The 13743-nt window shown below is 42.0% G+C and overlaps 1 protein-coding gene across 1 annotated transcript in view; it reads right to left on the bottom strand.

The window, feature by feature from the left end:
* LOC142591465 (uncharacterized) overlaps positions 1-13743 on the bottom strand; it is a 67357-nt gene that overhangs the window by 14547 nt on the left and 39067 nt on the right. The gene's annotated exons all lie outside the window — the stretch shown is intronic.

The raw sequence follows: 13743 nt of genomic DNA, 5'->3' as shown, positions 1-13743 counted from the left end.
TCATAATCAGGGCCTCCTGTGAGTAATTGACCTTGGTCCCTAGAGACCCTAGAGGGACCCTAGAGGCGGACTGGCGATCCTGAATCTTTGTACTCTTGCCCGGCTATTTATGATTATCATTGTCTTCTGCATATTGATCTTCAGCCCCATTCTTAGACTCTCTGTGTTAAGGTGCTCAATCATTTGTTGTAACTTGTCCCCAGTGTTGCTGAACAGGACAATGTCATCTGCAAACTGAAGGTTGCTGAGACATTCGCCGTTGATGCTTACTCCGATGGCTTTCCAGTTTAATAGCTTGAATACTTCTTCCACGCGCTCAGTGAATAGCATTGGAGAGATTGTGACTCCTTGTCTGACCTTTTCTTTGTAGGTATCTTCGTGTTTATATTTTGGAGAAATATGGCAGCTGTGGATTCTCTACAGGCACTTTCCAAGATATTTGCAGAAGCGTCCCCTACTCATTCGCGTCCCCTACTCAGAAGCGTCCCCTACTCAGTCTTAGAGGCATGTAATGCCTCTAAGACTGCTGGCATCTGTACTGAGTCAAATTCCTTTTCGTACTCTATGAACGCCATATAGAGAGGCTGTGTGTACTCAGCGGATTACTGGATTACCTTATTGATGACATGGATGCGATCCATTGTAGCGTATCCCTTCCTGAAACCTGACGTTTCACTTGGTTGACTAATGTCCAATGTCGTCCTGATTTCATTTCACGCGGAGGTGTATGGAAAAATACGCACTAGTGTTGGGTGGTCCTACCCTTCTGTACATCAAAACATAAAGGTTTCTTGGAGTGACGATCGATAGGAAACTCACATGGTCACCTCAAATGAAAAAAACGAAGTGGGAAGACTTCCTCGGCGTCACACGTATTCCGATTTTTAGCCGGATCATATTGAGGCAGCAACTGTCGATCAATGGTGTTCCTTCATAAGGCCTACGTCAACGGAACACTATGATATAACCTACCGATCCTGCACAAAATGTCTCCCACAGGCAAGAGAAAACTTGAGCCAGCACGTAACAACTGCCTTCGCGTATGTCTTGGCCTTCCGAAGAGGTCGTCCAGGTCAGGGATTGTAGCAGAAGCTGAATTCCTGCCTCTTGAAGCGATATCTTCGCAGGAGACACTTCGGATTCAGCTCCGCCACGTCATTCATACGAAGACTCACTTTTTAAAGGATATTTCGAGAACCCGTGCTACATCTAGCTTTGGACAGGCCGTTGGAAGCATATCTATTTCGATTCCTGCTCAGGCGTCACAAGTTGTGCTACGAAACAGTTCCCCGTGGACATTGTACCCACTGGAAATCCTGTTATATATCCCTGGAATCAGTGCGATAAAGAAAATACCCCAAGCAGTGACACACCAGATAGCTTTGGAACATATGCATAAAGAATACGCAGCCGCAACACACATTTTCACAGATTGCTCTACAACTCCGCATCGATGATCGTGTGGACTCTGTGGCCTCTACAGGGCAATTATTCTCGTTTCGTCTTTAGCGACCGGCATCTTCTACTTGCCAGAGCTATATGGCATTATGAATGCCCTTGTGTATGTAGCCGCCAAAGACACGGGTGATTTTCACGGATTCAAAAGCAGCGCTACAAACTATGTGGAACCGGCATAAGCGTTGCAACAATCAACCTGCAGCATTTTACATTGCCTAGCTGCACCACAAGGCTAAGATTTCTGGGCATTGCATCAAGTTCCAGTTAGTACCTGGTCATGTCGGCATTTCGAGAAATGAAAAAGAATGAAGCTGCCCCCCACCCCCAACATGGACTCCAGTACCGCAATTTCAAACGGAAATATTTTACAAAAGCCGATGCTTCATACATGGCAAGAAAATATGCCTATCAAGAAAAAGAACGTATCGAGAATCTGCCGCTTCACGAAGATAACTTCCTGCGTTACACTGACCACGAAAGAGACCGAAAATTCCACGACCACTTCCTGGACACTTAGAGACATTGTACCATCGTCTTCGACTGAACATGGCATACACGAACAATTATCTGTACCGCATAGGGCTTACCACTAACTCCTACTGTGATAACTGCGGCAACTTAGAGACAATGGAGCACATATTACTAGAATGCCCCGCGTAGCGCGACGAGAGAGAGTTTTTTTAACAACAAATGGGCATGATTTGCCACGAACTGTTGAAATTACCGAGGATCTTAGGTCCAATGCCCGGTCCTTCAAAACAGCAGCGGTTTTTGGATTTATTGTTCAAGTACCAGTCAGAAATTTGTCTAATAGGAAAGCTTTAAAGATTGCACATTTCATACACAAACGCCTAAATTTGCCCACCATGTCACCTGTAATTATTAGTGTCAGGTCCACTTGCACATTTCATATTTATTTTTACCCTCTTTTTCTTCCACTCTCCTCTGGAATCTTTTAATCCCATTCCCCATCCCTATGCAGAGTAGCATGCCAGAGGTTGTATACGCCCTGGCAAAATTCTGTGTTTTTCTAATAGTCCCTCTGATTCCATTGGAGCTTATCTTTGCGAATATTTTGTATAATACTGAAAGTTAGCTAATGGGCCTGTGATTTTTCATTTCTTTAACGTCTTCCTCTGTGTGGATTAGTACAATGTTTGCATTTTGCAGTTCTTTGGGACCCATGAAGTCAATAGAAACTTAGTGTAAAGGGCCGCTTGCTTTTTGAAGGAATATGTCTCCTCCATCTTTGATTAAACGGAATGGTAGTTAAACTTCACCGGCCGCTTTTACCCATTTCATGTTTTCAAAGGCCCTCTAACTTCGTCGCTAGTTCCAGAAGGAGCCTGTCTAACCTGTTCATTACTAATTTGAATAGAGGTATCATGGCTGCTCATGGTTGGTTGATCTGAATCTTTGGAAAACAAGTAGCTGCAAAATATTTGAGTGTAATGACTAATGAATGCGTACCAATACTATACTTCGTAGGAAGGCAAAGAAAGCAGTTATCATGAATAAAAGCTTCTGTTTCTAGCTTTCATAAAATCACTCTCCAGTGGTGTGCTGAAAGCCAGTACCCATACCTAGCATTCGTGATTCATAATGGTTGCTTTTACTTACGTTATATTAAATAAACTATTATGTGAGAACCTGATAACGATTCTGCAAATTGAGCGAGGAAAAGGGCTGATATTTACTTAACACAAACACTGTGATTACAGATAGCTTGGCAAATGTGCAACTCAAAAAACCAAACATGTTCGCTCAGTAAATCTGTCATTTTGGCAGTAGTATGACATTAAAGGTTATTTTCTAGTAAGCAGATTGCTGCTGATGCCACGTTCTGTACCATTGTCCGGACAAATAGTCGAGTAGAACTTGTTGCTGGGCGAGTTGGTTGGGATCTGAAGAATACATTGTTGCGCCATAAAAGGAAAATAAAGACTTGACTGAAAATAAAGACTGATGTACGCATGCATATTTGTTCATTCTCACTGCCCCGCTGTAAGAATAAAATCAGTTGAAGTTCAGCGCTCAATCTGTCTTTTCGTACTCTTCCTTCTCAAGTCTTTATTTTCCTTTTTTGGCACAACAATGTATTCTTCAGGTCCGGACAAATGCAGATAAACATCCCAAATACACGCTAATGTAGCGGCAGAGGCAACTGCCGAACTAACAAGATTGGGTGGAATCATAGCCTTACATGACAGGCTTAAGTCATTTTTGCTTGATGGCTTCAAACTGCAATGCAACGTGCAATGGAAGAATTAGATTTTGTATATTCATATAGATACTTGTATGGAGGAACTATACATGGCACAATATATAATACTCCTGGTTTCATGTCGAAACATCGCAAGGCCTAATGTTCATAGTACTTCAAAGTGCCTTTTAACTTAAGAAGTCAGCTGTGCAGCCCAGAAAATATTGTACTTGGAACAAATGATATGAAGAAGTGACATACACTACTTCACATGAGTAAATAACTACATTTTCCTTTAATATACTGCGAAGACCTCAGCACTGAAAACTTGCTGACATACTGACACATGATTGTAAGATTCATGTACTCGAACAAATTTACATATTTTGCTTTGTAGCCCGGTGTGCGCAGCTGGATTGCTCATATCTTGTAAAATTACTACTCACTGCTATTCTCAAGGAATAAGGAGCCGGAATGATTCGGCCACATTACAGACATTTGTACTATCAAGCAGGACAATCTTTAAAGGGACACTCATTGAGAAAGGCAAACAAGACAAAATTACACATTCAGAACACAACGTCATGGAAACGCATCGTGGTAATTCTAGCGCAGATGCAGGTAACTCTCAAAGATAATGAAGAAACGAAGGAAACTGCGTGTAACCGGCTGCGTCTGCTCGCGGGAATGCGCTGCAGCAGTTGGCTGCAAACACATGGAACAAGGGTGCTGCACAACACATGGGACACTTTCACAGCGCAGAGATTCGTGGGCCCCATGATAAACATAGAAGACACGGACGACAGGAGCGCAACCCGCGCGTATTCAACACACCGACACGGAAGCAGTTGCGGACGACAACGGTGTAACCTGCGCCACACGAGCAATAAACCATCGTAGATTTGATGCTTTCCGACTTAAACGGTTAAAACGCGCACAGCAATATCGCACACTGCACGCGCCAGCTGTAGCAAGACATTTGAAACGAAGGGATGGCGCCGGTATCACAGGTAGGAGCGCAAAACTTCACGGAGGGGCTTCGAAACAAACGTTCCCTCTTAGTCGAAGTCAAATTGTTGAAATCGTGGGCACATGGCCCGACGACGGCTTCCCGAGAATAACATAACCGAATCTCGAAGGCCATGCTTTTGCTGGCTGCATTTGGGAGAAGTTGTTCAATATCAGAAATACCTCATAGAATTTCTTTCTGCGCTAAGCTATAACGGACAATGCAGAAAGTATGATAGCCCATTTTGTATCACAACAACATGTGTAGTTATGCGCAACATGACAAAAAGGAAAGTGTACTGGTTAATATTTTAGGCATCACGGAGGCCACAACAACCGCACACGTCTACGCACGCCCCATGCGACCTGTTGGCGGCGTCACGCACCACCCTGTTTGAAAGGACACGCTCGTAACATTTATTCGTCCGTGCTGATCTCTATTTTTAAGTGCCTGCCGGTTGTGCGTGCTGCTGCGACGCGTTTGTGTAATCGCGTGGTTTTGTTTTTGTTACAACGAAATGTGACTTAATAATAAATTGTGGGCTTTTACGTGCCAAAACCAGTTTCTGATTATGAGGCACGCCGTAGTGGAGGACTCCGGAAATTTCGGCCACCTGGCGTTCTTTAACGTGCACGTAAATCTACGTACACGGGTGTTTTCGCATTTCGCCCCCATCTAAATGCGGCCGCCGTGGCCGGGATTCGATCCCGCGACCTCGTGCTCCGCAGCCCAACACCATAGCCACTGAGAAACCACGGCGGGTCGAAATGTGACTCAGTTCGCGCACACAAAAGTGGCAGAAGATAGCTTGTTTCTCTCTAGAAACAAGCCGTATGCGTGGCGCGCCAATCAAATGTGGACCAACGACGTTCGTGCCATGGACCTTTGTGTCTGGTTGTCGTGGAAAGTTGGGTGGACCTCTCAAAGAAATGCGTATTATTATAGCGTGCCTCAGCTCCTCCACTACGCAACGGCATATGTGCTTAACAGGAGCTTCATCGCAGCAACGGAAACTTGGTGGGCGCTCTTCGAGCATGTCGTAACATTGAATAAGGTAAGTAATTGTGCTTCCTAAACACATGCGTGTTGTGCGTACTTTTCGTGTGTGCATGAGTGCCTTGCGAACGTAGGGAATAAAACTTCCATGTAAATAGTGAAATGAGCGCTTGCGGAGCGCTGATTGTCAGAAGTTAGTAACGCAAATTTAATGCCGTAGTGCGAAATTGAAAATCTTTATATTGTTTATGTCCGGTGGTAAAGACTACGTTCGGAAGTAATCGTGTTCGTAATGTGCGCCTGGGAGTAGACTCCCGCTTTTCTGGTGAAGTTGCATAACAGAGACGCATCTGCTTTTTCTCTGATTATTTGTGCAATGGACGTTTATTCACTTATGAATGCTTAGACGTTATAAATGACCTCTGCTTACAAGTTTTTCGGTATACGGGCAGATTTCTGTGAAAAAATGTGAGCATTGATAGATTGCTACTAGTACAGCTTACTTTATAAGACAAGATGTGTTCACATAAGTTTCACGTAACTAAACCTGATAGCGGAAAGTTGAATAAGCTGTCATGAAAAAAAAATAATTAATACGTAAGCAAACATTTTTTCGTAATGTGGAGTTGCTGTGTGTAGGGGATAATTTTGTGTGATGAGGGTTCCTACTGTCATTACTTTCATCAGTGACTTCTACATTGTGCTCTTTTACGACCCTAAACTAATATAAACAATGTAATTAACTATAACATAACAATGTAATAACAATGCGAATAACTATTTTAGGTGCTCCTTGCATGTGTTTATAATGTGACAGCTTCATGTGCCACTGCCATAAGTTAACACAGAACTTCTTTATTGTGGCGAGGCCGTCACGCACAACGGTGTCCACATAACGGAAGAGCCCCCAGAAATTCAGCAGCAAGGTGCATAATCTGGATGGTCGGCTCAGGTATGTATGAATAGTACGGGTTCCAACAAGGAGGGCATCGGAATCATTCACGGATAAGCTTATTGACATATTCCTAACACACCTTACTAAGTAAGCTAAATATATATGCAACTTTATTCAACTTGCTCCTTATTTTTGTTCTTAGACGTTATGCCCACAATATGGTGTTCTCCATAGAATTATATCGAACATGTCATGATGCTATACTTTATTGCATCAAATGCTTGACTGCGAGTTACTTTTATCTTTGCTGTGTGCCCTATATACATATTATCACTTCTTGAAGGTTTGTTTGTTTAGGAGCTCTTTTCTATGCTACAGCTTGTATTGGAGATTTTTTTTCTGATTGCACTGAATGCTCATGTAAGAATACAAATTGCATGGGGCCAAATATGTCACAGGTCTAAGCGTACAGCGTGCTTACCGTTGTTTAATAAGAATGACACAATTATGACACAACTGTCACTGGCAAATACATATTTGGCGAGGATGAATTCCTTGAAATTTTACACGAAGGTCCGTATTCTCTGCGCTGCAGTTATTACAGTAGTGAGGTGTTTTCTAGTAGGCTCGAATTATTTTATTTTTTGTTTCTTTGCAAGGCATCCTTATTCGTGCAAGTAGGCATTGTAATAGTTGCAAGTCTGTTCAGTTAAATTATTTTTTACTTCAAGTCAATACAGCATAAACCACTTAGTTACCTGGTAGATCTATCATTAAAGAAGCACACAATTTCTTCCATAGTGTTTAATTGTGTCCTTGCTCTTGCTAAGGCATTTGCTGGTTATTGTAGTGTTGCTCACCAAATAAATTTCATTTCAACAGCACCTCGTAAAACACGCTGCTTAGCACTGGCACTAATTCTACAGCTTTCAAAAATTACTGCTAATGTGTTGGGTCCCTTTGCATATGTTCTGTTTCATCCTATGTATTTGTTGGGCACTGTGAGCAGTCTTCTATTCATTCTGCTTAGGACTGTTCAGGTCAGAATTCGTTCAATCAGCAAGTCCATATTGTGATGCTATCAGTGAGACTTCGGGGACTGGACCAATAAATTGAAAATAGTAAATGCAATCCTAAACCTATTTTGACAAAAATACTTGTGTCTAGAACAACCATCATATGCACTGCAACTCCTATGGTTTTAAGTTGGGTTGCAAGTATGTATTGCAATTTTCCTCTGTTTCAGCTATATGAAACAGCCTATGTTTGTCTGCTGAAGCCAAATCCATGGTATGTTTGCCTTCTTGGTTTTGTTGCGGTGCACTTACACTTCTGTGGTGCTTAAGCACTGCAGCCGTGTGAGAGCTGGAGTATTGTGGCAATGTCGAAGCTTGCTTGCACCTATACAGTATACCAACACACGCCTATCACCGTATTTGTGCGGCTCCTGAACACTAACCATATCCTCCAGGTGAAAATTGTAACGTCCCTTTGAGTTTGCCGGTCAGTTCATATATCTTTCCTGGACAAAATTTATGCAGGGAAGTGAGGGAGACCAATGAAGACCACTGCTAACAATTGATGGAACAAATAAAAATTTCATTAGCACAAGACGTGTGAATATATATTGCAGAAGTTTTTTTTCAGTAGAGAGCTGTAATTTCTATTACAAAGGCACTGCCTAATATAGTAAACTTCCTCTGACAAACTCTACACAAATTTGCTGATATCTGTAAGCAAGCAAAGCTCGCTTGCCTGCTCACTTTTTTAAGTTCACTAGTGGACTCGTGTATATACTGCCTACATTATTTTTTGCTGGAAATATGTGTGCAAAATTGGCCACTAGTGAATTGATGAAGGCATCCAGGCAAGGGATCCTTGCTTAGATAGAGATGCCAACAAATTTGACTGCTGTGCGTCAGGGGTAGTGTAGTCCATTCTTTTGATCATCTTTATATTCGGTCAAATGTACATGGGGCAGATTGGCTGGTTCCTCAGCATGCACCCAGGAGAGCAGCATTGTTCACTCAAGGGGTACGTATACTCTTGTCACTTGATGATGCACTGACACGAGTGACGCTGCGCCCCAGGTTTGTGTTATTCATCTGGTCTGTTCACTTGCGGCAACCAATTGACCAACAAAATCAGCGTGAAATACCACATTATGATTCCATGACAAATAGGAATACTCTCTGGATGACATGGAATAGCAATAATACTGTGCTTATTTATTCTGTTTTATATGCAAACATGGTTACGCTTTTTGTACTATTGCATTGCAACTTGCGCTCTCTTTTTGAGAGAACTCTGCAGTAGAAGTGCACATGCATTGTAAATATTTTCTTTAATCCTTCCAGCTTAATAAATGTGGAATTGATAGCTTTTGTGTCCTCTGGTCTCCCTTCTGTCCATTATCTCGCACTCAAAAGTTACACATGGAAAGGCACCAACTTTCTCGTTACTTGTCAGTCAGTGCTGATAAACACGAAATATTTCTTTGAGCTAGAACATTTTACCATTTATGTCGCTTACAGTAAGTATATAGCACTACTCTTCTGCCTTCTCAAAAAGCATGCTAAAATGTATTGACTTTTCCATTGACGGTTTATGTAATGATAGCCTCATAGCACAAGCCAAGAGGTGTAGAGATGCAAGCTGTATTTCGGCTTTCACCGATTGCATAGACGGTGATCACAGGCGGCTACTAGGAGAGCTTTTCTGGTTGGCTGGCACAACCATTACTTATTTCTGCCCTTCACGAAGATGAAATACTCTACTTGGGCTCAAAGAAACTTCTATTGCTTGTGTTCACTTTAAAAATGTCTTTCACATAAACGTAAGGCATACAATTTTCGTGTAGCACCGTCACTTTTGCAGCTGGCGTACCTGCTCTTCCAGGTTACATTTGTAGCCAAGTTAGGCAGACTTCGTTTTGTTACTAGTACTTAATCACATAAAAGTGGTAACGGGGTAACCTTGTTACATGGAAACAACTTTTTATTGATGTCATGAAGAATGTGTAATGAGGCGTACAATTACTTGTATATTTCAGGCTGTGCTGTGTCTCTGAGAAGCATCACAGGATGCAACTGTCTGTTTACTGGCTGTTGCTTCCACACAACTTCCAAGTGCCATTGCCACATAGCAATGGGAGGCAGCGCTATCCAGCTACGGCGCGACGGACCAGCTCAACCCGGTCAACTGAGTGAAAAGGGCAGCTAAGGCCGCTGGACTGAGGAGATCATCCACCGCAGAGCCGATGAAGCATCCTACACTCGTGTGCTTTTTTGTATGAAGCTAATTCCCTCTCTATGGGCATCAAGCTGAGAAAGCACTTAATTAGAAATAAAAAGCTACGCAGCTCGTAGATAGCATTTTGACTTGACAAATTACGTGTTGCTGGGGCAACAGAGTGCGTGCAAGGAAATTTGGCGCACTTAACTTAGTTCATGCTCATATTTTCAAAGCAAAATCTATTTTTATTTTGTGTACCAAGTAAATGTTTGCACTGCTATTTCGCCTCTGACATTACAGCAACTTGTTATCTACAGAATAAATGTAAAATAATTAACCTCGCAAGTGTGCGTTTTGATGCATGAAACTAATGACGTATAGACATTTCATGCAAGCTAAAATTTTTCAAACACATCAGAAGGTACCATCATGGTCCCAGGTAGACCACACCAGGATACAGAAAGCACCAGGCAAGCACACCAAACACGACAAACACCTCAAAAGTACCAGGCCAGGTACACCAAGCACACCAGTCCGGGCTCACCATACACGCCAGGACGGGTACACCAGATACATAAGACCAGGCTCACCATGCACACAGGACGGGCATACCAGACACACCAGACCCGTGTCTGAAAACCCACTCCAGTGTAAACTATAAAGAACACCCGAACCAGTCTAGCGCATTTTTCGACTGGGTAGTTATCTGCTTGGCGGAGAGTGGGGCTCGACTAAGTGAAGCCATATTTTTAGAAGCCTGGTTTTTAAATAGGCTAGGGCAGCTATTTTTCCTATTGCCATACGCACTTGGAAGCAGGCCCTTAACAGTAGCACATTATCGGTGGCGTTCGGAGTTAACGGTATAGCACAGAGGAGAAGGTCAAGAATCACCCGCCGTGGTTGCTCAGCGGCTATGGTGTTGGGCTGCTGAGCACGAGGTCGCGGGATCGAATTCCGGCCACGGCGGCCGCATTTCGATGGGGGCGAAATGCGAAAACAGCCGTGTACTTAGATTTAGGTGCATGTTAAGGAGTCCCAGGTGGCCGAAATTTCCGGAGTCCCCCACTACGGCGTGCCTCATAATCAGAAAGTGGTCTTGGCACGTAAAACCCCACAATTTAGGGACAAGAATCACTGTCCCAAGATCGCGATTACAAAATTATAAAAGTGCCGCGAGAATTAAGGACAAAGGCTAATGCAGCTATCCCCTACTCAAAAAAGCAGATTTAAAAACGCAGGTTTTCAACAAACAGCACCATAAAGAACACAAAGGCAAATGACCCACAAAACAGGTATAACATGTTTCTGCCAACTTCTGTCATGAGGTAACGCACACGAAAAGAAGTAAATACACAATACTTTAGCAAAAGACGATAAAACTAATAAAATAAATCCCCAGAATACTAGGAAACATCCTAATATCAACAGTAACGAGTTGGATTGTGGTGCAACACGCGCGCGAGCATATTGAAGTTCTGCGAATAGAGTTGTTGTAAGATAGTGAAACGAGCCGCAAAGAATAGAACAATACAACTATCATGATTAAGAGCACCTATGGAGATAAAGACAACACTGACAGTGAGCATCACTCTAAAGACATCCAGAAGCGGTGGAACTCTGACCCCGAAGAAAGAGCTATATTCGCACTAGTTATTGCCGGTGACACATATGAATGTACTCCAATGGTTTTGAGAACACGCGCTAAGACAGTGATATTGCAAATGTTCACCTGTAAGCGACATCACAAGCACATCGGACTAGAACAGCATCGAGCAAATATTTGTTCCTGCAATGACTGCTGTGGCACTTTGCAACAGATCCCTTTCTTACCTTCCACATACTCTAAAACTGCATACGCTTTTTGGACGAAGTCTATGCTCACCAGTACTGTTTCATTGTGGGGCCCCTACAGAGGAGCTCTCGCCCTGTTCTACATTCCTTGTAGAAGAGGAGCGAACATGTTCCTCTGCAAGATGTCCGTCGTGTCACAGTGTAGTCTTGGTCTTTTGTCAAAGCCACGGTGGCCTGTGCGTATATTTATTCAGCTCATTGTGAGTTCCCGAGTGTTGTTTGTTCTTGTCAGGACTGAAGCTGTTGTCTTTATTCCAGGAACGTGACACGTATAGAGATGGTTCGAATATGAGTTACAATCTCCTGTCCTATTCTACAACATGTCACAGATAATGTGAATAGCATCTTCAAATATGTTCACATTATGTTCTGAGAACTGCAGTGTGAAAATAATTTGGTCGCTGCGGGCATGTGCCTCTGTTGGCGAGAACGCTTACAGGCAGTTATGTCTGTTTGTATACTCTAGACGCTTAAAAGTTCAGAGCTCATGGCAACTGAAGACATATGGCTACAGCTTGCTAGCTCTAGATAATGCTCCAGCTATTTCTTTCCATTGCGACCATCCAAATCACAGAATAGACTTAACAGTATTCTGCATCGCGTTATATATATATGTATATATGTATAATATATATATATATATATATATATATATATATATATATATATATATATATATATATATATGTATATATATATATATATATATATATATATATATATATATATATATATCGCCTTTCAAGTGTCGTCTCGGCCAAACAGTCATCCGCGGTGCTGCGGACGATGCCGGAGCGGTCGCGCAGCGTGGCTCCAACTCTCGAGCTTGCACGAATCCCGCACCGCGGAACAGTTGGACCGCTTGCGTTTAACAGGCAACCCTGCATCCCCACCGAAACATGACAATTAAACGTATGGTGCGTAGTATGTACCTTTTGAACGCAGCTTTTCGAAATGACAAATAAAGCGTCAGCGTCCGAGAAGTTACAGCATCAGTAATGTTGCGTACGAACCTCAGAAAGAACTTGTAAATAATTTTTGTCACGTGTAACAAGCGTATGTAATGCGGTCCTGTACAAAGAGCTGGGGGCCAGAGACCACATTTTCATCAGCTTTGAGTGGTAGCCCGAATGATCTCGTTTGTTTTCGCAACGTTGCCCGGTTGTTCTGAGCCTCGTATGAGTGCTCAGATAACGGATCGGGCTTTTGGCTCAAGGTCACTTGAAGGCCGCCGACAACGCGAGCTAAAAGCATTTCATTCTTAGAAAAAAGAAAAGCACAGTTGGTAACACTTATTTCGTACACCTAGTAAGTATCACTTGTAACTTTCTTGCCAAATACGCAGGACTCACTTATCCTGATGGTCACGGTCTAAACGTCGGCTTTTTGAACATTTGTGCCACATAGTTATGCCTCATTTAAACGGCAGAGTGCTACGTAAGCGTCGTTTTTTTAGCTTTTGTACCAGAGCACAGTTTCCAGCTAAGCATAGGAGCTTGATATTTGCGGGGCAAATCAACTACTCTTCCTTCATACCGTTAGTCGCTTAATAAACGTCATTATATTAAGCTTTTCTCCTGGATACGCACAGAAGTGTTATCAGGAGGATTTTACTGAGACTGTACTTCGCTTTCTTAAACAAGAAACCGAACAGTAAATTAGTTGCATTAAAATATCGAGCGGCCGCACGGGCTTGAGCGTGCAGCAGACCATGAGAAACATGTTAAGTGATGCCGTTTACTGGGCGGGTGAAAGAAGTTCAAAGAAAGAGGAAATCAATTCAGTTGATAGGGAAATGAATAGGTTGTTATATATGGATATATATATATATATATATATATATATATATATATATATATATATATATATATATATATATATATATATATATATATATATATATATATATATATATATATATATACATATACAAAAACCTATTCATTTCCCTATCAACTGAATCGATTTCCTCTTTCTTTGAATATATATATATATATATAAATAAAAAATATATATATATATATATATATATATATATATATATATATATATATATATATATATATATATATATATATATATATATACGCCTGGCAA

The sequence above is a fragment of the Dermacentor variabilis genome, chromosome 8 (assembly GCF_050947875.1).
Source record: "Dermacentor variabilis isolate Ectoservices chromosome 8, ASM5094787v1, whole genome shotgun sequence".
Taxonomy (NCBI): Eukaryota; Metazoa; Arthropoda; class Arachnida; order Ixodida; family Ixodidae; genus Dermacentor; species Dermacentor variabilis.
This window is presented reverse-complemented; position numbering and strand designations above follow the sequence as displayed.